Here is a 23,074-nt window from a genome sequence, read left to right as displayed (position 1 = left end):
GCCTCACACTATCCTCTTCTTCAGAGATGAGGAGGCTGATCTGCCTGGCCTACCAGCGTGTCTCAGGCCCAGCATGGTACCTGAAAGGGCCTCAGAAACCTTTGGATAAGCTGAGAAGAGCCCAGCACTTCCTGTCTGGCACCACGTCCCTTGGAGATTAGTGGTCCTCTATTATCATCAGCTGTGTTTTAGTCTTATTAAATTCAGCATCCAGGTGTCTTATTCCATCCTTTTGTAAACTTTGTGGACACAGGGACCCTTCACACTTCCCCAGTCTAACACTCTGGAGTCTCTCAGGCCAACTTTTCTTACTATATTCCAGGAATGCTAATAAGTGTTGCAAGAAAACTGGATTCTGCGATAAAAACTTTGCCTAGAACAAGGTTAACCTTAAATCACTTTGTTTTGTTTTCAACCACAAAAATTTATGAGGATTTTAATAGCTATTACAGACTATAAATCTCAAGAGAGGAGGCGAAGTAGTCAGCGTTGCCCAAACTTACTTGGACACTGAGCCCTTTCTTCTCTTCACAGATGCCGTTTAGGTATCTCAGTAGCCCACGACACCTATATTCTTTCCTTCTCCTTATTCTTGACTTACTCTTCCACCTCTCCAGTTCTTCTTTTTTCTAATCAGGAGCCCCTCTTTTGAAAACTCCTTTGCCAGTGATCCTGCAGTGATTTTTCCTTTGCTGAGTGCAGGGTGCAGGGCTCCTTGACTCGCCTCACTTGTCAGCAGCCTCACCTAATGCACGTAAGCCTCAGAATCTGGCATGCTTAGCCTCAGAAATGCACAGAGCCATGGGTCATATTCTCCACTCATGGGGTATGGGAAGTAGGGCAACAGATGATGACCTTTCTTCATAAATATTTGAGGAATAAATAAATAAATATTTGAGGAGATGCCCTCTAGATCTCAGACTCTGTGGGGCTCATCTCTGGCATGGAAGACAGACTTGGCAGGCATCAGGAGAGATGAAAGGGATGTTGGCCCTGCTGTCTGATTTCCCAGAGAGCCATAGGGGTTCCATCCCCTCTGCAAACCTCCCTCAGCAGTGGCCACTGGACCCTGTAATAAAAGTGAGCTCCTACCCAACTCATGAGATGTGGGCATCTGACCTGACTCACAGGGCTGCTTCCTGGCGTATGGTCTGCATGTCATGTGCACTGCATGGGCAGAACCGTGGGACTCAAACAATAGAAAACAAAACAAAAGAAATGAAGCTTCACCCAAACTTAGCAAGGAAACCTCCACACAGCTTTCAGAAGATTTATGCTGAATTTTAAGAACAGTGGTGCCAAGTGCAGCTTAGAGATGAGATGATGCAGCACAGCTGGTAAACTGAGAGCAGGTTGAGAGGTGCCTGACCAAGGCTACTTGGCTGAGGTTGGGGCCCCAAGGGACCCTCATCTGCCTTCCTGATCTCTAAACTAGAGCACTTTTAATTTCATCAATCCGTCTCAGCAAAGGATATTTTTAGAACATTGTACTTATTAAATATAGTTTTATGTCCTGTGACCCTGTCTTAAAAGCTTGTGAGCCAAATGTTTTATATCCCTTTGAGAGACATAAATTCAATAGCTTACTTTGTGTGTCCCTTAATTGATCTTACAGGTTTGTTCAGAGGCTCAGTTTAGACAGAGGCTAAAGAACAATGTAAAGCAACTGGGAGGCAAGGTACAGATGAAAGTATGGATACTGTTAGGATTGCTCTCGATGACCAGGGGCTGCTTTCAAATTTTTTGGAGAATTTGAGGATGGAAGAGACAAGAGGCTATTGACAAAGACCTTCATTTCATAGGTTTGGAAACTGAGGCTGAGAGAGGGGCAGGATCAGCCCAAGGACTGTACTAGGGTTAATTATTGACAGAGGGACTTGTAGCACTCAGACCTCATTTCTCTCAGGGCGAGGACCTTCCATCCACCGCATCGTTGGGGCTGTTTGGAGTCCCAGGCCTGAATGCAGGCAGCTTATTCTAAACTTGTTTTGGTCACTATGGGGCCAAACACAGATGAAATGGAAATCCCACAGGAGTTAGGAAATGCTGTCCTTGGAACCAGTGGCTGTGCATGTAAGACATTAGGCCTCTCTTTGGGAAGAGAGAACTGAGACCTTATTTATCTGGAACTTGGCTTCAGGAAAATATCCCCAGGCAACACCCCAAGCCCCATTCTGCACAGCATCCCTGTTACTGAAGAGTACAACTTGCACTCCTGCAGAATGTTCCTTCAAGTTACCGGCAAGTCTGCCGCCTAGGAGGCAGTGAACTTCCAGTGAGAGGCTGACCTGTCCCTACTGCCAGGGCAGTCATGTGGCACAGGCTGTGGGCGTCCCTGAGCTTGCTGAAGGGGTGATGTTAGCACTTCCTGGCACAGAAAGGACAGAAAGGCAAGCTGGCAGGGTCTGATGCTTTCCCTTCACAAACAAAAAGTGGCCGAAGGAAGGGAAGGACTTTCCTGTCACCAGGAACTCTAGTTAATTACAGGCCTGGAAACTGTCTCAGTCCTCCGAACTCTCAATTCTGTACTCCAATAAAGAAATAGTGAGCAGGTTTTTGCTATATGATAGGTGCCGTGTTAACTACGTCACAATTCTCTCATTAAAGCATGGTTATTACACACCTGGAGTTCACCAGACCCCCACAGATCCTGCTCCCACGTGGCCAATACTGACCCACAGCTACCGACGAACAAGCAAGCAATTGGGCAGCGATGATCCAGGGTGGCATTGTCACAATGGGCTGAGGGGGCTACAGGGAGCTGCTGAAAGCATAGGAAAGACAAATAATGTAGGTTGGGAGCAGAGAGAAGTTAGTCACTAACAGCTTCCCGGCAACTCCAGCACGATGTTAGGACCAAAGGATAAGCTGGAATTATGTATGCCTAGGGGGTAGGGGTGTAAGAGCCTATGCAAATGTAAGACCTTGGAGAGAAGAACCTGATACAGTGGGGACCCAGAGACCCAGTGTGTCTGGGCTGGAAAGAGATGGATTGGAGAGATGGGCAGGATTGGCTTGCATCCAGCTGTGAGAGGATGGTTGGGTTTGTCTCTTTGAGGTCAAGGGGCTTGGGGAGATGTCTGTAGGTAACATGTAGAAGAGAGAGAAATGGACTGACTTGGAGACCGCTGAGCCACCCAGCCTCAGCAGGATTCCAGGCAAAATTAGGTGCTGCCCGTTGAGATGGTCGAAAGGGGATTTGCATCAGCTATAAAGGACTCAGAACTCACTACAGGGCAGCTGAGGCCAGCCAGGTGAGAGGAAACACATCTTTGAAACTCTCCCATTCTTCATTGATACCTGTCATATCCAAGAAATCCCCAGATTATTATTTTTTTATGTGAACATACATTTCAAAACCATTGTACAACCTCAAGGAATGATTGGGATATCCTAATAAAATATTTTAAGGGCAGAGGAGAAACCCAGGATTTGGAGTTCTTCTCTCTTTCCCTCTCCCCTTCCTTCTCCCTCTCCCCCTTCTGCTTCCCCTGTCCCTCCTGCTCCTTCTCCTTCTTTTCTTTCTTCTTTTTTGGCTGGCTCAGCCCACCCTGAGGACAGGGCTGGCACAGCATGTGATGCCGGGATTGAACCTTGGTCTCCTGTGTCTGCCTAAGCTTGCACTTTAGACCACTGAGCTATCTCTCTGGCCCACAAATCACTTCTCTGATCACATCTTAGTGGCCTGTTAGTAGGATCTAGCAGGATCATTATTCCCATCTTCTGGAAAGATCTGCCTCTCTCAGATGCGCAGACATCACACTTCTCTGTTTCTTTTCTCCATCCCTGGCCTCTCCTCGGAGCCCTCTGTTGGTGCTCTCTCCTTGCCTTCTGGATGTCAGATTTTCCCAAGCCTCTGTTCAGCTTCTCTAGCTCCTTTCTTCATCCAGATGACCTCATTTGACTCCACGGCTGTAATTATTCATGGTTTAAAATTAACTCCATTCTTAATCTTGCTCCTGGATGCCATTGGAGATTTCCCTTTCCATTGCCTTAATTAATTAATTAATATTAGTGCATGTTTGTGATGCATACTAACTGCATTCATCATGGATGTTGGCACATGTACATATCTCATTGTAGTACTTTTTAGTTTTTATCTGACTGGATCGCCTTCATCTTTTGGATACTCAGCTCCTCATGCATATCAAATGAGTGTCACGAATTTGGCCTGCCTGGTTGGGTCTCCTTGCTTCATCTTTCCACTTCCAACTTGCCCTTTCCTGGAGCTCCATATTCATTAACTAACTCAAACCAAAAGTTCATTATTTTGTTTAAACCAAAAGTTTTGGAGTTGGCATGGAGTCCCTCTCTCCGTTACTCCAGTTCAGATTGATCTGCAAATTCCCATTTCCCTTGTCCTGCCACTGTTTCGTCTTGCTTGGGTCCAGGCACAGCCTTTCTGGTGTCCCCTGCGCTCATGCTTCTCTGCTGTAATAGATCCTCTTCTTGCCATGTCTGAGGACTCTTCAGGGCACCACCAGGTCACGGCACAATGCCCACCTGCTCAAGTGGTAACTTCCTTAACCTCACACAGCATCCAGCCCACCTTCCTCCCTAGGTCAGGAACCAATCTATCACTCAGTTTCCCTTTGTGCCCTCTCTCTGGTCTACTCTGCCTTGCTGACCAAGTTCTGCTCCTCAGTAGGGAAGAGCTCCTTCTCATCTTAGAAGTTAGTCCTTCTTTCTCTATAAAATTTCTCTACCTTTTCCCTTTCACACAAGTGGCCACACCTCAGCCCTCTTTAAAGGTTACCTCTTTGGAGATATCTTTTCATATTGTTTAATCTGAAATAGCCACTCAGCTGCTTGTTTCATCCTGTTTTAATTCTCTACATATTGCCTATCACTGGAATTTTCTCCATGGTCTAGTTCATTTGCTCAATCATTTTCTCAGGGCACTGTCCCCTATGAGAATATAGACAGCAGGAGAGCACGCACATGTCTGTCCCTTTACTGCTGTATGGTCTGGGTCAGAAAGAGAGCCTGACACAGCCCAGGCTTTTAATGAGTCTTTGTAATAAACTGGATATTTGCAAAAAATGCTGTAGGATAGTGAAGGCGAACATTTTAGAGTTGAGAACCCAAACTGCAACCCAAACCCACTTATTTATCACAGAGTGGTGGCTCTCCAGTTAAACCCAAATGCTGAGACTTCATGTTAGCAAAACACATCATACAGTGATATCTTTTTTCTTGAAAGAGAAACAAATAACACCAGTGTGATGGGTTCATGACCACTGCTCTAGGAGATGGAAACTTTGAATTTCATTTGACAATAGATCAGATATCATTTCACTTCCTTTAGACTCTTATTATCTTATCTTTTAAATTGAGAGATGCTCCCAAAACTGGAGCCACTCTAGTATCCTCTGACACCAAAGCTAGGGTTTGTCAGTTTCTGAAGTTTCTGTCAGTGAAAATAAACATTAGATGTCTTTTATATTGAGCCTTTTGACTCAGTAGTACATCTGCTGCAAAACTTGTCCATATGGTTTTATTCAGCAACAGTATGTTTTTTTATTGTGTGGACATTGGTGTCTGAATATGTCAGAATGTGCAAATCTATTTTAATTTTTTTTAAAAAGTAAAGTGGTGGTGATGACAGAGAGCCATGGTTTCTATCTGTAGATGGTCTCGTTCCTGATTGGAGATGCCAAAGGGCGTGGGGCTCCAGCATCCTCTCCTCTTGTCATGCTCCACTCCAACTCCACTCCAACCTTCTAAGGAGGTCAGACTGCAATTATAAAAAGTTGTTTCTGCTATTTAAAATAATATTCTTAAGTTCTGACATCACTTAGGGTACTTTAGGTAGTCACACTGTGCCTCGATTTCCACAGATGTACAAATGTGAGAGCAATAATATTAGAGTAGGTTAAGTAAGCAAATGTATGTCACATGCTTATCATAGTCCCTGACTTGGGATCAAGTTGCAGGGACTGCTTCCCATCACCACCACCACCATCTTCATAACCCGTGCCAGGAGTTCTTTCTGCTCTGCTAGTCTTGCATTCATTCCAGGCTTCTCAGCAGTGTTTCAGCCTGGGATTCTCTCAGTGGAGACTGGATGCTTAACTCTCCTACTAGCAGGACAGTGTATCCTACATAGAACATCCTGCTCCCACCCTGTGCTCTGAAAAGAAACCACCCCATCCTTGAGTGCCTGGAAAGCAGCTGCTGCACGCCCGAGCACAGCCTGTGCCAATGACCACAAAGCTCAAGGAGAGCAGGGAAGGAGGGAGAGGACTGAGGCTTAGCTATGCTCCTCCAGCACACTGTGAACCTGACACTCCTCCTACCTGCAAGGCAGGTGCTCACCCCAGTGGTGTCCTGCAGAGATGCCTAGATACAGACACGTTCCCATCATAGGATGACCTTCTCCAAGCTTCTGCTTCACCAAAGTAACCCTGGAATCACCAGCTTCCTCTCTGTCCATTGAGGGAGGTAGCATGAGGCAGAGTGGCATGTAGCTATGAACAGCTGGAGGATGGGAAAGCTTCCTAACAATTGCAGTACACATGCAGATATCAGGCAGGAGGGCAAGCCCTGTACAGTGTGTCCCAGAGGCCCAGGATCCATAGAAGTGTTGGGTGCACGGAGAGGTGCTTGGGGTCACAGAATGCAACACCCCGGACCTGTTGTTGAGGCCTTAGAGAAGCAGTAGTAGAGCCCTCCTTAGCTGTTCTCATGTTTATTTCACTGCTTGGCTTGGAAAACCTTTCATCCTTCTCTGCTTTCTGTCAGTGGCTGGCTTCAAATAAACAGTCTGGTGAGGTCATGCCATCAGAAGACAAGATATGCTGGCTTACCGCACTTTTTATTCGAGGCTCTTTAAACACTGATGTACTTACTGCCTGATGACTTTGGGCAAGTTTCCATGATAAGAGTGTTGGCCGGGGTAGTGGTGGTGAAGAACTGTTTATCAGAGTAATTTCCCCATGGTACTGTGCAGCATGCACCTTCCTTCAGAAATGCAGGATCTCCTATGCATCAAGTTCTATTTGTGCCCATTTGAACTACCCATAAAACAATCAGTTGTCTCTAAGTAGAGGCAATACTATTGCACAGCTCTCTTAATAAGTAACAGAGTCTGTGTCTGAATCAATAACTGCCCTTCAATCCCCCCCACTTGTCTCATACCCAGAATACACTGAATCCTGACTTCACCACTCGGAGCACTGGGAACATGCGCAGTGTGTTCACTCCAGTTTCTTTATTTGTAGTTCAGGGAGAATAGAACATCACTCAGAGTTGCTGTGAATGTTAAATGAGATAATAGGCAGAGGGGATGGGCACAGCCCATCGGCATAAGGCAGCACTGTGCAGGGACCCTGGTACTGCTGCTGTGGAGACAGTAAGGGAAACACGGGGGTGAGAACTGAGCTCAGGCACTAAAGCCAAGCAGAGAAGTGATATGAAACAAGACAAGCGATACAAAATTATGAAATATTCTCCCTGCAGCTTGGCTGGCAGAGCACACTGCCTTTCTTTCACAGGTCTTGGGATGTGGATCCCCAAGTGTTCTTTACCACAGTGTTTCCAAACATTTTCCATCATGTACTTTACAGGCCAAACAGTTTAAAACACTATCTAACTAACTAACTAACTAACTAACTAACTAACTAAATATAAATATATATATATGTGTGTGTGTGTATACTAAATTATTTATAACTTACATATATATTCTATTGTTCTATTAAGTATATTATTTTTGCAAGAAATAATTTTATTTATAAAGTATAGAACCATACTGTAACATTTACTTTATGCAACAGAAATACAGTTTTTGAAAGTGTGTATTTGAATACCATGAAATACAACTATGTATCTGAACTAAGGAATTTAAGGAATCTGATAAATAAATTGAGGGTATGAAGACTTGAAAAATACTTTCTTTTTCAGCAGAAAAGCGTAAACATGAGGTATAAAAAATAAAGCCATATTAATATGCTGAGCTGTAAAAGGCTCAAGTCAACAACTTCTGACATTGCCAGTTCTGCAGATAACCCACTACTATTATGGACTACTGGACTGTATTGGATTATTTTGGTGAATTCACATACCTACAATATTTGAATGGCAATGGACTACCTATCTCTGACAAAAGTAAACAAAAAAGGGGGATATAAATGAAGGATCATTTTGTGGTGAAAAAAAATCTGTATATACAAAATCGGCTAGATATACAGCTACTTTCTCTTAGTTCAGTGAGAAAAAAGATTTGTACTAATAGTGTTTAGACAAGATATCAGGTCTGCATCTTGTACTATGAGTAACTACTACGAAGACAACCATATGCAATGTATTAATTATTGTAACTGTCCTACTCACCTGTTTTGAAACTGTCTCGTTGTTATCTTTCTCAATAAAATTAATTAAAAATATTAAGTATATTATAAAAGACATAAAATGCATTTTTTAAAGAAACTAGACAGAAATAAATATCAAGAAGATATCTTGCTGGATGTGTGATGGCGTATATGCCTATAACTCCAGCCATTTGGGAGGTTGAAACTGGAGGGTTGCAATTTCCAGGCAAGTCTGAGCCACCTAGTGAGACCCTTTATCACAAAAGAAGATGGCACCTGGGGATGCAGCTCAGGGTCAATGGTAGAACACTTGCCTAGCATGCACACAGGTCTGAGTTTGATCCCTAGCATTGGAGGAAGAGGAGAAGGAAGCCTACATATATTCTTCCTTTTCATGGCCACATCTGTGTGTGGATCTTGGGCCTTCAGAAAGGTCGTTCTGCAAGGTTTCCTAATAAGGACCAGGTGAGAAGCATCCTTCTTAAAGCAGCTAGAGTTTTATGCATATTATTATATTTGACTAAATCATGTGTGTAGATAATAATAATGACAAGAAAGATGTGATAGCACATAGATTTACACTTTTAGGATTCTACCAAGACCATATTAAGAACCCACACACACCGAGTATGAAATGGGGATATTAATGGATAAGCTTCGTGGCATGTGGATTTTTTAGTAGGGAAGATACACATGTAAGGAATATATACAGTACGGTGTAACAGGTATAGAGAGAGGACGTAAAACTCAGAATGAGAGGAAGGGGTGGGGCTTTCAGGGAGGGTTTTCTGGAACTGCTTTATCTTTTAAAAGATGAATAAATATTTAAGAGAGACAAATTAAGAAAAGTGTTTGGGCTAAAGGCATAGAGGTGTGAATTGGCTTCCACATTTAGTGTGCTGCTTGCAGCCTGGGGGAGTGTGACATGCTGCTGTGGTTGAACTGTGAGGAGGCCAAGAGGCCAGAAGCGGCCTGCTGCTGGATCGTGGAGCCTCATGCTTTTTGATTAAGTGTGAACTGAAACCCAAGGTGCAGTGCATTAGCTTTCTCTTGCTATGACAAAATGACCAGCATAAATCAGCATGAGGAAGGAAATACTTACTTTAGCTCAGTATTTCAGAGGTTCCAGTTCATGGTGAGCTGGCTCTGCTGCTTTAGGTGTGTGTCCAAGGAGAAGGAAGGATGAGGTGGAGGACAGTTGCTCATTTCCAGGCAGCGAAGAAGAGGAAGGAGAAGGACAGAAAGTGAACAAAAGGCCAGGAGCAGGATCAATATCGTCCCCAGGCCATGCCCCCAGTGACCGGAGTCCTCCCACGGGGGCCCCCTCCTCCTACTAGCCTGAGGTCAGTGGCCTCTTGACCTAGTCACTGCTCTAGGCCCCAATTCAGAACATTGCTGCATTGGGCATCAGGCCCTCAATACATGAGTCTTCATACCTAAGCCATAACATGAAAGATCCATGAAAGGCGACAGGCAGGAGAGTGGCGTGGCCATATTTGCATGTAGGAGGGTACATAAGACTCTTCTGTGGAGGGCAGGTTGTAAGGCGTTAACCTGGGAGATTAGAGCCTCCTGCGGCTCTAGAAGAGATAAGAAGTAAAACTGAACTGACTGCTGAAAAAGATGCCAAGAAACTGGATCTTAGGATCCCACCTTGGGATCACACAGCCTTCTTTTAGCCTACCTATTCTACAGTAGACTAAATGAAGCTCCTTAACCCTGAGAGGCAGTGTGATTTGGCTGGAGCGCTTTCAAACCAAAGGCCTGAAGATACTAATGCTCTGTCTTTTTCCAGCCAGACTTTCTTAAAATCACTGGAAGAATACCTCTAAGATAATCCAAAATCCCGGCAGAGATCCTAGCCTATCAGATCACCGAGGCGAAGGAAAGACCTACAGGTTCCTAAGGTGGGACCACAGCTCTGCTGGATGGGTGGGAAGGATCAGCACTGAGCACTCCAACACCCACAACTGGTGCCTCTTATTAAGTGAAGATCATCCCCTTTAGGTTAGCCAGTCCTTCTCATTCCAGCAGTCCAGGATTTAGACATATCAGACATAAATCCAGTGACTTTCCTCTAGTCAGATCTCTAGCCTCCTTTCCAGGTTTGCTCCGTTGTTTTATGTTCTGAATTTTTACTGGAATAAAAACTTACTGGCTTCTGAATTTTTACTGGAATATAACAAATGTACAGCCAAGTGCAGCAATTGTACATACAATTTTATGAACTAATCGTACCTGTATAGCCAGAATTCAGATTAAGAAACAGAAAATGATGAGCATCCATGAGCCCCTCTCTTGTTCCTTTCAGTAACCTCCCTTCCCAGGGCAAGCAGGGTCCTGACCTACAGCTCCAGAGATGTGCTCTGCCTGCTGCTAAGCCTTCTAATTTATTAATTTGCATCACTATACAGTATTTCACTAAGATAGTATGTTGCAATTTTTTCTATACAGAGGATTTGAATAGCTTTTAGTCTGATATCTCACAAATAGAGCTTTGACAGCTATTTCCGTCCCTGCATTCCAGTGCCTCTGTGTATGTATTCAGTTAGTTTACAGTTAGACCATAGAGTGCACATGGGTGGATTCATTATCCTGAGGAGTACACTGAGCCTGCCAGTCAGTTTTCCAAAGTGATTACATTGATGATATTCCTGCTCACTTACAGGAGAGCTCCAATTGGTCCACATCCTGGCCAAACCCTAAAGTTGTCTCGTCATTATTTTTTCATTTTACTCATTCTGGTGGATTGGATTACAACGTAACTTGTATTTCTTTGATGACCAATAACGTGACAATACTTTTTTTTGCCATAATTTTATTGATAAAGTGACAATACTTTTTCAAAAATAAAACCCTTTTTATTTGTACAATAAAATATTTTTATTTTGTAATAATATTATTTTTATGGAAGTAGTGCCCAGATAGCACAAAAGCTGTTATGCCCTTCAATGCCTTTACAAAACCATCTTGCATTTATCAAAACTAGTAAATTAATATCAGGGAATTACAATGAACTAAACTCTACTTTTTTTTTTTTTTTTTTTTTTTTTTTTTACATTTTGCTAGTTTTTAAAATTGTAATTATTAGCCTGGCGTGGTGGTACACACCTATAATCCCAGCACTTGGGAAGCTGAGGAAGGAGGATTATTGTGAGTTTGAGACCAGCCTGGGCTACCAAGTGAGTTCAAGGCCAGCCTGGACTACACAGTGAGATATGTCTCAAAAAGACCAAAAAGTATCATTATCATTTCATATTAATTGCCCATATTAATGGGTTTCACTGTGAAATTTTCAGATATGCATATATTGTGCTTGTAGTAGATCCACAACTGCTAAACTTTTCTTCAATTTTTGTTTTTTATTAGTTCACCTTTCCAGCACATAGTGATTATATTTCTCATGGGAAGTTGGTGCGTGTACCTAAGACACCATAATTCTTCTTTCACCTCCTCCCCTCTTCTGCCTCCTTCTTTCTCCATCTCTTAATCCTCTCACTTGCAAAACACCTGCTTCTCTATTTCTTATGATCTATCTTTAATTTTTGTCTTTGATTACATTTTGGGTTCCTTGTGTGAGAGAAATCATACATGATATTTAAGTTTGCACCTGATTTATTTCACATAAGGTTATGGTTGGAAAGTGCATCCATTTTTCTACAAATGACTCAAGATCATTTTTCTTTATGACAGAGTGGTACTGCATTGTGTATAAATACTACATATTTTTATGGAGTCATCTGTTGATGACAAATAGGCAGCTTCCAAGATTTAACTATTACGCGTTGTGCGGCTGTTAACATGAGCGTGCATGTGTCATGTCTTTAACTCTTCCAGAAAGATACTCAGAGGAGAAATAATTTTTCACTGTTCTTTTCCATCTCCATTTCTCACCATTCCAGTTGCCGCTTTGTTATAATTATGCTTAACCCTAACTTCTCCACTAATGTTGCTCTATAAAGTCGCCGATGTCTCAGGTAATGTAACACCTGATATTTTTTCAGTTCTCCCTAGCTAATGCATTAGTCTGGGCGCCTGTAAATCCCAAATCAGTGTCTTAAGTTAATAAAAAAAAAGAGAAAAAGCAAAATTCATCTTATGTGACTAAGCAGTATGCTATCTTAGCGATAGTGTGAGCCTGAGCTGAAGCCATTTTCTACTTTCTGGCTTCTCTCTTCCACGCACTATGTTGGCGCAGTGTTTGGATGATCCTCAGCTGTGATAATTTCAAAGTAAATAGGGACACTTTTCCAAACTTAAACAGATAAGAGGTCCTAATATTGTCTCTGACGGGTCTGTGTCAGGTGCCAGGAACCTCTTGCCTGGGAGACTGGCCTTGGCCTAGATAAGGTGTCTAACCTCAGAGGCAAACTGGGTAAGCCACACTTAAATCAAGTGTCTATGAATGGAGGTAGACTGATTGCTCAGAATTAATTTGGAGTAAAACTCACCTGGATGATGAAGAGATGCTGGAAAGCAAATTCAGCAGTTGTCTACTATGCTTGTTGACTTGGTTCCAAGGCCAGAGTCCGTGAAGTCATCCTCAGGTTTTACTTCTCCCTCTGCTACCACACGTGTCAGTAATGACTGCCTGTGAGCCCCAAATTCTAAATGGTTAGCTAATCTGTCCACTTTTTTGCCATTGTAGCCACCCTAGTCCAATGATTTTGACTCTTGAAATAGTGTTTTCATCCTTTACTCTAAAGTATTCAATGACAACAATTATACGTAACTCATGTGAGGACTTATTAAATGCCCAACACTGTACAATGTGCCTTATTTTCAACTCATTTAGTAATCAGAGGTACCCTATGAAGTCATTGTGCCATTCCCAATAATACAGAGCAGAAAACTATAGTTTTCTATAGTTTCTTCTAATTATAATTAGAAGCAAATTTTTTCAATGGCTTCTTTTCCCTGTTTTTGACATCTATTACTATATACTAAACCACTTCAAAATTTATTATTTTGAAAATAATAGCAATCATTTGTTTACAGTGATAATCTACAATCTGGGTGGGAGCTGGCAGGGAGGGATTGGCTCTGCTCTGTGCAGCATCAGCTGAGGTTCCTTGACCAGAGGATGACAGATCCAGCGTCAGTGACAAGTGAGTGCTGGGGCTGAGTCAGGGACCTCAGTTCCTGTCCACAGAGCTTCTACTGAATGGCTTTTCCATAGCCTGTGGGCTTCCTATCAACATGGTGGCCAAGTTCCAAAAGCAAAGCAAGCATAGAAAGTCAAAAGTGTTATTCTTAAGACCTGAGCTCAGAATCTAGCAGTGTTAACAGAACCTAGATTTAGAGAGAGAATGGCACCAGCTCTTGCAGCAAATCAGTTCTTCTTAAAATTCAGTGTTCTCGAGGGAGGTGACAGTTTTCCCTAGAATCTACTCAGAATAAACATTTAGCTTTTAGGGCTCCCTGGTGCATGAATGGAAAGTCTTGAGAGCATGTTTCTAAGGACTTTTATCTAATGACTGCTCTCTTCCTATCAGTAACGTCACTGTTTGTTTTGAAGCTCCTGGAAGGTAGGGGCAACATTTCTCTGACTCACAAAATTATTCTTAGAAAACATGAAGTAAATGTTTTCAGGACTAGCAGAGCAAAGTTGAATTTTAAATAAAATTCAGAGGGTACAGTAGAAGCAGCAACTGAGTGGACTGGATGTGTTCTCTGTTGTCCAATAAGCAAGATGTGGCTCTCATGCCATGGCCTAGAATACATTTCTCATCAAGGAAAGAGATACATTTTATAATGCTAACACAAGCGATAACACAGCACATCCCCAGTATGCCACCATTAGGAACTGTCACTTAGTCTTGCTGGGCATCGTTCTTACCAATGCAATGAGAGCTGTAAGGCAAAATAGTTCCACTCCAGTCCCAACAGTTGAAGACTGAGACAAAGAGCCATTCGCATAGTGATTGGCAGTTTCAGCCCTGGAGGCAAGCCAAACAGGGTTCAACTCCTAATTTTGTGTCTTTGGAGCTGTGAAAACTGTAAGTTACTTAATCTGCTAGACACAGATTTTTTAAACTTTGTAATCTAGGAAAAATTATAGTTCTTTCCTCATAAGTCTGTTTTAAGAATTCAAGGAAGCTAAGCTCTACAAAACATTTAGCTTACAGTAAAAGATCAATAAATTAGTCAATTAATTAAAAAATTACTGAGCTCTTCTCACAGGAGGATGTGATACCAGCAGTGCTTAGAATCTTGACTTTGGAGTCAGATAATGCATGATCTTAAAGACTGATTTTATAATCTAGTAACAGTGTGACTTGGGCAAGTGACTTTTTAAACTCTGGTTTTCTTATCTTTAGAAAGAGATGAGAACCTCATGAGATTGTTGTGATGATTAAATGAAATAAAATGCACAAACATGCCCCACAATGTCAGCATATAATATATGATCAATAAATTAAAAGTTGTACTTTGGGTTTAAGGGTGTACTTCCATGGTAGAGCATGGAGTTAGCCTGTGACAGGCTCCGTGGTCAATTCCCAGCACAAAAAAGTTGTGGTTTAGAAATTTTAACAAATGATCACTGTTGTCCCAGTAACAACCCATAGGTACATTTGTTTGGGGTACAAGTGATCTATGGAGAGCAATATTCAGAGACGCTTAGAGAAAATAGTCTAAGCTCATTTGTGGTAGTTCTTGAACAGAGAGATGACAATTTTACATTTCCCACTGGCACTGGCAAACCACTGAAGACAGTAAGATATTCCAAAAGATAGCTTCAGTATCAATAATAGAAGATGTCAGAGACAAGCTGGAAGTAGAGAGACTTATTCATCCACACATTTTTTCAACTCTAACAATTATTGAACTCTTATGTACCAGGTGCTATTGGAGCTGGAAAGGAACATGGATAATTGAAAACGTCTTCCAGAGAGAAGAAGATTTAACTTGTGAACTGAAGTATACATATGAGGAACAGCATTACAGTCAGAAGAAATGTTAAGAGCAAAGGCTTTTTAGGCCAGAGACAGCAGGGTCCATGGAGCAGTCTTCAAGACAAGAAGGCAGGAGAATCTGGACTATAGAGAAGATCATGTCAAGACACAATAGAGGACAAATGAGTGCCATTATAGAATGTGATGGGAAATGGGGTGTATGGGCTGGAGCAGGGGTCTGAGGTGACCGGGACTTGAGCATCCCTCCCCACGATAGTGCTTACTCACATTGCCATCTGCTTCTCATGGACACTGCTGGATTTTGCTGAGGCAGGCTGATTTGGCTGGGAATTGTGTAGGGCTTCTTTTAAATCTTAGGCCAGAGTTATATAATAGAGGACTTGTGTAAGATTTGGAAAGCAGATATACTTTCTGCCCGCTGACCACTTCCACCTCGTGCAGCCATTCTTTTTTACAGGTTCCTATAGCATCATCTGTCGTCACTTGCAAAATTGATCAGGTGTGATGACAAGCACAGGTGTCTGGTGGGCCCCAGCTCCTCCAGAATGCCTCCCAAGCCACCTGTGGGTCCCCAGAGGCAGTTGCCTTTCAAAGGTAATGGTTTCCTCTTCACATGCTTCTCTTTTGTGATCTCACTTGGGTGGCTGTGTGTGCTTGGCTTTGCTGGGATCCCTTTCTGATCCTGCGAATATTCCTTTCAAAATTCAATTCCTCCATTTTCTCCTAGCATTGTGCAATATCTAGTTCCTCTCATAGCTTTCTTATTCCATACCAGCTACAGCTAATCTACCCATGACTGAATCTGACTGTTGCAAGGCTCATAAACGTCTAAGTATCTTGAATTTCATTTATCCTTCAGTATTTCTGGTATGTCCAAGCAGCCTAAGAAGGAGGATATTGGTGTTTATACCCTGCAAGGAGAGACATAGATCATCATCTCATTTGGTCCAGAACCAAAGAAAGATATTTATTTGAGGCTCTGACTATTCTATTTTCCTTTAACCTACCAGACCAAAACAGAAAATGATAAGCAGATGACTAAGCAATAACATTTTAAAAAATGGAGAGAAGAAAGAATGTTCCAAGAAGAGGGAACAGGGTGTGCGAAGACGCAGGGCTCATAACTCCTCTTGCCTACCTTGGGCTTCCAGAGTGGGTGAGATCACTAGTGTGAAGACCCTCAGTAAACAGCACAAAGCTGTGCAGACACAAAGTCAAACTGGGAAGGCTCACAACTAGAGGGACATTTTGCTTTATGCTTTTCAGGAACCTTCTGTGGTATTCAGTTTTCCTCTCTCCTTCAGCTTTTACACAACTAAAATTTCAAAGAACATATCTATGCCACTAGGGCCAGCAGGGCCTTGTGCATTTGGCTCAGGGAACGCCATTGTTTGCACCTGAGCACCAGGGAGAAGGAAGTGAGGACACCCCTAGACCAGTTTGCTCCCCATTCAGGCCAGAACTGGTTTAGGATAAAAGCTTGCTGACAACATGAGAATTCTTTCATCTTTTCTGCCCCAGACGCTGTCAATTTATTTTTCTCCTCTGTCCCTGGAATCCAGGGTGAGAAACACTTTTAAAAATCCTTACTGCAGTGCTTACTGTCATGTGAACATGGACAAGTTACTTCAGCTCTCTACATCTCACTTTCTGCATCTGTAAGCTAAGGGTAATGATTTATTTTGTGAGGTTGCTGTGGGCATTTAATTAGTTCTCTGTGTGGTCTTTTGAGTGGTGCACAGCATATAATGAGTGGTCACCAAGTGTCAGTTGATATTTTTATGCCAAAATGACAGTGATTTTCATTACTTTATAGAAGCAGAAGGTTTATTATAGCCTCTTTAGCACCCAAATCAAATGTGAACCTCTCTATAATCCTTGCTTTGGGCATCCTCTTAGAGAAATCAAGTGATTTTTCAAGTTTGATTAATAGTAACATCATTTAGCCATTTCAGTGTGTGTGAGGCCAAATTAGTGTGGCTCATTATTCAAATTGTGGTAAGTCAGAAGAAGGAAGGAGACAATCTCTGGCGCAGGCTCTCTATCAGCTGCCACTGCTCCTTCTTCCTGCCCCACAGCCTGGCTTTCCCATGCCTCTGTGCCCACTCTCAGCTTCTCCCTTTCTCTCCACTGACCAGCCTCACAGCCCTCTTCCCTCTGCCCTTTGCCCTCTGCCCTTGCCTCATCAGCAAAGCTGGCTTCTCAAAAGTGACCAAAAGCTTCCTCATTTTTATAGTCAATGACAGCTCTCTGCCCGCTGACCACTTCCACCTCGTGCAGCCATTCTTTTTTACAGGTTCCTATAGCATCATACCTTTCCTCTGGAGGTGGTTTACTTTCTACTTCTCCAGCTGCTGCTCATTTCCCAGTGTTTTCTTTTTTCCCGTCTTACTCTTCTTCCCAGCCATTGCATGCTGATGTGCTCTGGGTTTTACCCTATGCTTTCTTGTCTTCTCCCATGGGAGTGCATGCATTTTCCAGACTCAATCAGCAGATGTATGGAGTTAGATCAGTTCCTTTTTAGATTGCTCCATCTCTCTTCCTACCTTTGCTACCTAAATGTCACAGAGACACTTCAGATCCAGTGTCTGCTAATGTGAATTTATCTCACTCCACAACTAGTAGCCACCTCCTTTGTTTCCTATTTCTTCCTTCCTCTCATCTCCTTATTTAAAACCAACCAACCAACCAACCCACCACCCAACCCACCAACCCACCACCCAACCCACCAACCAACCACCCAACCCACCAACCAACCAACCAACCAACCAACCACCCACCCAACCAACCAACCAACCAACCAACCAGCCACTATATCTTTAAGCTTTACTTTCAAAGTGTCTCTGAGGCCAGGCATCTTTTCTTTCTCCTTGTTGCTTCTGTCTGGGCTTTGGTTTCCATATCTTTCAGCATATCGATTGCTGCAGCTTTCTAATTAGCTTCCTGGCCTGTGGTGTTTAACCTTCCAAATTATTTTCCAACTATCTGCAAGAATTGGAAAAACTGACCCGGATGCTTTCCTGGTTAAAGTAGTTCAGGGATTTCCAGATGAAGCTGAAATGTCATAGGACTTTGTAACTGAGCCATAAGGATCTAAATTCCAGCTAACTGCTAGTCATTATTTAAAACTCAGTGAGCCTCAATTTTCCCATCTGTAAACAGGTCTATTTCACAAAGTTGTAGCATACCCCACAATGTATGGGGTGTACCTGCTCAGCTCAGTGCCTAAGTCCTGCTGCACTGTTCATCTGTCCAGTTCCATCACTAAGCTTTAAGTTCCCTGGAAACACAGCCAGGCTTTTGCCCTGTTGTGTACCTGACATCTCACAGTCTCTCTGTCCTGCTCCTTAGGAAGAAAGAACAAAGGTCACTTTTGATTTTCTAGATAGGTGGTAGAGACAGAAGGGCAATGATGGGAAACAGAAATGGTGTCTGAGGTGAGCGATGAATGGAAAAAGCATGTGCCTAAGGAGCTTTATCAACTATTTGTTTATTTGTATCAAGAATTGAGCTCGTGGCCTTGTGCTTACCAGGCAGATGCTGTGCCACTGAGCTATATCCCCAGTCCTCAACTATTTATCATAAAAATTTAAAATGATCTTAGAGCAATACATTTTTTTCTAGGAAATCTGAAAAACACAAAATATCCAAAGACTATATACTTTCACTACTCAACAAAATCAGCCACTATTATTTTATATTTTCATGTGGTTTTTAGAATAAATTCATGTTTCTGTATTGAGTAGGAATAAAATGATATATAACTAATGTTTCTGTAATTAACTGGTTAAAGGATATGACTTGATTTTAGAATGTATAAGGGTAGAAATTATGCTGATTGCTGTACATCTAGTCTCTGCTAGACACTGCCTAGTATCTGTAGGTCAATAAAAATATTCAGTGAATTCCTAAAAATAATTCAGTATTTTGATTTTTTTATTAGCATGTGTTTATAGTTAACACAGTTTACTATCATTTTGGGTGTGGCTATATGCACAAAATACAACTTATTTCTTTATTTTATCACCTTCCCTTTGCCTTCCTCCTCTAAATCCCTTTCCCCATATTCATTCTTGTGTTTTTTATTAATCGTAGCTTGGGGGTTGGGGAGATAGCTCAGTAGAATAAGGGCTTGCCTGGCAAGTGCAAGGGTCTGAGTTTAATTTCCAGTTCTGCCAAAAAAAAAAAAAATCATAGCTTATGTTTATGGTATATGTTTACATTCATTGAGGTTATTAGGTTCCTGTAAATAGCATATCTTTATGTTATTTTTTAAAAAATTTAATGTTATGTTTCTCTATGTCATTATTTCTGTGTTTTTATTGATCACCCGACAGTCTATTTACCTAGGTGAGTCAACATTTATTGTTGGATGTCTAGTGTTTGTCAGGTCTTAGTTATTGTATCAGCGTAGCAAATATTCTGGTGCATAATTGCATGCCCTGTCTTAATCCTATTCTATGCCGACAGTTGTTTCCTAGAAGAGGAATCGTATTGTTGTAGCTCTTCTTTGAAATGTTCTAAAATTCTCTTTCTTTTTTATTGCTTGTAAGACATAAGGTTTACTCTTTTGTGATGTTTCCTTTGTCTCTGGTGATGTTGGAATAAATGAGAGTCAAAGCCCAGGCTCAGCCTCACCCTCCCATCCTTTCTGCAGGAAGTAGATCTCTGCTCCTATAGCAGGAGCCTCCAGCGCCTCACTTTTGTCTTATGAAATACAACAGGTTCAGAGGTGGGATGACAATAGATGATTTTCCTTGTCCTCCTCTAGCTCTCCCTTTTCTGTCCTCTCCTCCTCTCCTTTCCCTTCCCTTCTCTCATCTTTTTCCTTCTCGTTATACTCACTTTTTTGAGGAAGGAAAGGGAAAAAAACTCTCAAAAATTTTTGTTATAGGCTGAGAAAGAAGAAAAATAATGAAATAAAAAGAAAAGGGGAGAATGGGAAAGAGAGGAGATAAAAAAGGAAAGCTAGAAGAAAAAAAGAAATAAATGAAAAAAAAAAAAGAAGTCAATGAGAAGGGACAAAACTCCCAACGGTTTCAGCTAGGAAAAGTAGGAAATTGAGGGGAAAGAAGGGAAAAACAAAAACAAAAACAAACAAACAACAACAACAAACTCGCTGTAACAAATTATTTATTTGGAACTGATTTTATAAATGACTTCAGTAAAAATTTTATCTGATAACCTGTCATAGGTTTGAAGAAATGATTATGATTTCACAAGTTTTATTTTTTCTTTTCGCTGCTCCCCGGGGTCAGCTTACCTTGTTGCTATTGTTCTTCTGGATCGTCAGGCTCAATCACCTCCCCAGCGCAGCTACCAGTTTGGGGGCGGTGTGCAGTTGTTAGTGCTCCGACAGAATGTGGGGCTGCCAGCTGGACAGGGTGCGCCAGGGTGTCCCTGGCATGGGCGCGTGAGCAGCGTGCGCAGCCGCGCTGACGCGTCCTGAGCCTGGCATGTGGGGCTTGCCCTCTGGCTCTCACACATTTACAACGGGGGTTCTAAAGCTTGAGACTTGGACTTCTTCATTCTCTGAAAAGAGACTAAGGGCTATAAATAATTTTCTTTTATGTCAGTTATATTTAGTACTGGCATATAAGAAATCAAAACAAACATTTTTCAATTTTCAATTGTCAGTCTGATCCAAAATAACAGAAGTAATCCCATGTTGTCCGTTAATGTAATTGTCATGTTCTTAGGAGAAATTTTCCAAAATAAAAAAATAATAATGAGAAAATATTACATTTTACATTTTGATGTATTTCTTCAACATTTGGCTTAATGGAGGACAACTTGATTCTTTTATATGATTCTGCATTTAATCTGTTTTATTTATTTTTTGACATATATGGAGTCTTCCTTCACTCAGGCATAATTCAATAAAAGGTGGATATTTTAGTGATTTTTTTTTCAGATAAATGTGGATATTCTTTGACATTATACTAAAATTTGACAAGCGTTAATTTCTAAAGCAGTACTTGTGCTGTGGAATCTGGAACCATATCCATTAACTTTTCATAGTGTATGACACATAATCCATTGGTCTAATCTGTACCTTGAATGAGCCATTTACCCCTGGGTGATTTTGTAACATCATGAATTAGTCGTTAAAAAAATAGTAGTTTGTGGAGTCTTGCAGATCTTCTCAGTGTTGACTCACCTTATTCTATAATAAAAATCATGTTCATTAATAGTACCATCAATTTCATTTAAAAAAATCTTAAAGCTTAGCAAAGCTGACAAGTTCATGGTGGTAGATATTAGTTTCACTAAACTTTTTTGGAAAACTTGAATTTTACTGGTGACCAAGCTTGGTAATGATTTTCCTTGAAGTGTCAGTCTCCTTTTACTCATTTCTGAGAAAATATCTGCAAACGTCCACATCTGAGTAGCTGCTCTTAGTGCCCATCAGTCAAGTTTCCTTTCAAGACAACGTAGGGTCAAGATTTCACCAAAGTAACTATATTTATTAGTTAATAGAAGACACTGTTAGATGGTCCTGTCCCTCCCCCAGAAGTGCAGGGTAGACGGGAGCAGTTCACACTGCCATGTCTTTTTTTTTTTTTTTTTTTTTTTGGTGGAACCAGGGATTAAACTCAGGCCCCACTTATTCTACTGAGCTATCTCCCTGGCCCCTTGCTGTTTTTGTACAGGGTCTCACTACACAGCTCTGATTCATAGTGACCTTCCTGTTTTCAACCTCCCCAGCGCTGAGATTACAAGTGTGTGCCACCATGCCGGGACTCAGTCTCTGGCTCAGGGCACCCAGTGGTGAGACCAGTGCTCATGTGGTACCGGGGATTGAGCCCCAGTCCCTGTGCTTGCCTACGCAGGCGCTTAGTCCGCTGAGCTATCTCTCCACCCCTACACCGCAATGTCTTGATAGGCGTGGTGACATCAGGGATTCCTCAGTCACTGCTTTCACATCATCAGCACAAATGTTAGCACAGAGGAAGAGGTAGAGTGCCATTATCCTGAAAAACTTTTGAGTTCTTGAGAACCTCAAAAGGCTCTTGAAGCTGGGTAAAGGTCTGTGTCTCACACCTCTGGGTCTGAGGTAGGCTGTGTGCTTCGCAGCAGGACCTGACGTGCCTTAGGTGCTTTGTGCATCATTTCACACAAACTGAGGGGGCTCTGTTCATCCCACTTTCCAGTGAGGAGACTGAGGTTTAGAGAGGTGAATGAATGTGCCTAAGCTCACACAGCTGGCAAGTATTAGAGTCAGGCAGAAACATCCAGTAGGCTGCCTATGATTTAGGGGCAGAGGCCACCAGGATGGGCAGAGTGAGTAGACACTTCGCCAGGGGCAGGAGGTCAGAGCAGTGGCTACAAGTCTTGTACCTGAGGGTGGTCTACATTGCCAGTCAAAGCTCTCCCTCAAATCTGTTTTCCCATCTGGTTCTCCGAAATTTCCTCTGAGACGGATGAGCAGAGCTCTTATTTCCACTTGGTAAGTAAGGAAACTGATGCTACTTAGCAGGCACACATCCTTTTGGAGCCCCAGAGTCATAAACTGGGAGAGCACCACCTTCTCACCAAGGCCAAAGGGGCAGGGCTCTTCTTGACAGCTTCCCCGTGGTATCCTACTGTCACAGGCCTTGGAGGGGAATGGGGCAAACATTAGTGGTGCTGAGAGGAGGGAGGGTGAGAGAAACAGAGAGAGACAGAGAAAGAGAGAGATAGAGAGACAGAGACAGAGAGATAGACACACAGAGAGACAGAGACAGACACAAGGAGAGATAGACAGAGAGAGAGACAGACACACACAGAGAAAGAGAGAGAAAGACAGAGAGAGACAGAGAGAGATACAGAGACAGATAGACATACAGAGACAGACACAGAGAG

General features: G+C 42.2%; 1 protein-coding gene across 2 annotated transcripts in view; it reads right to left on the bottom strand.

Moving 5' to 3' along the window:
* The window catches only part of Adrb2 (adrenoceptor beta 2), an 85,017-nt gene that overhangs the window by 12,951 nt on the left and 48,992 nt on the right, over nt 1-23,074 (bottom strand). The gene's annotated exons all lie outside the window — the stretch shown is intronic.

This window comes from Octodon degus, unplaced genomic scaffold (genome assembly GCF_000260255.1).
Source record: "Octodon degus isolate 3935 unplaced genomic scaffold, OctDeg1.0 scaffold00040, whole genome shotgun sequence".
NCBI lineage: Eukaryota > Metazoa > Chordata > Mammalia > Rodentia > Octodontidae > Octodon > Octodon degus.
This window is presented reverse-complemented; position numbering and strand designations above follow the sequence as displayed.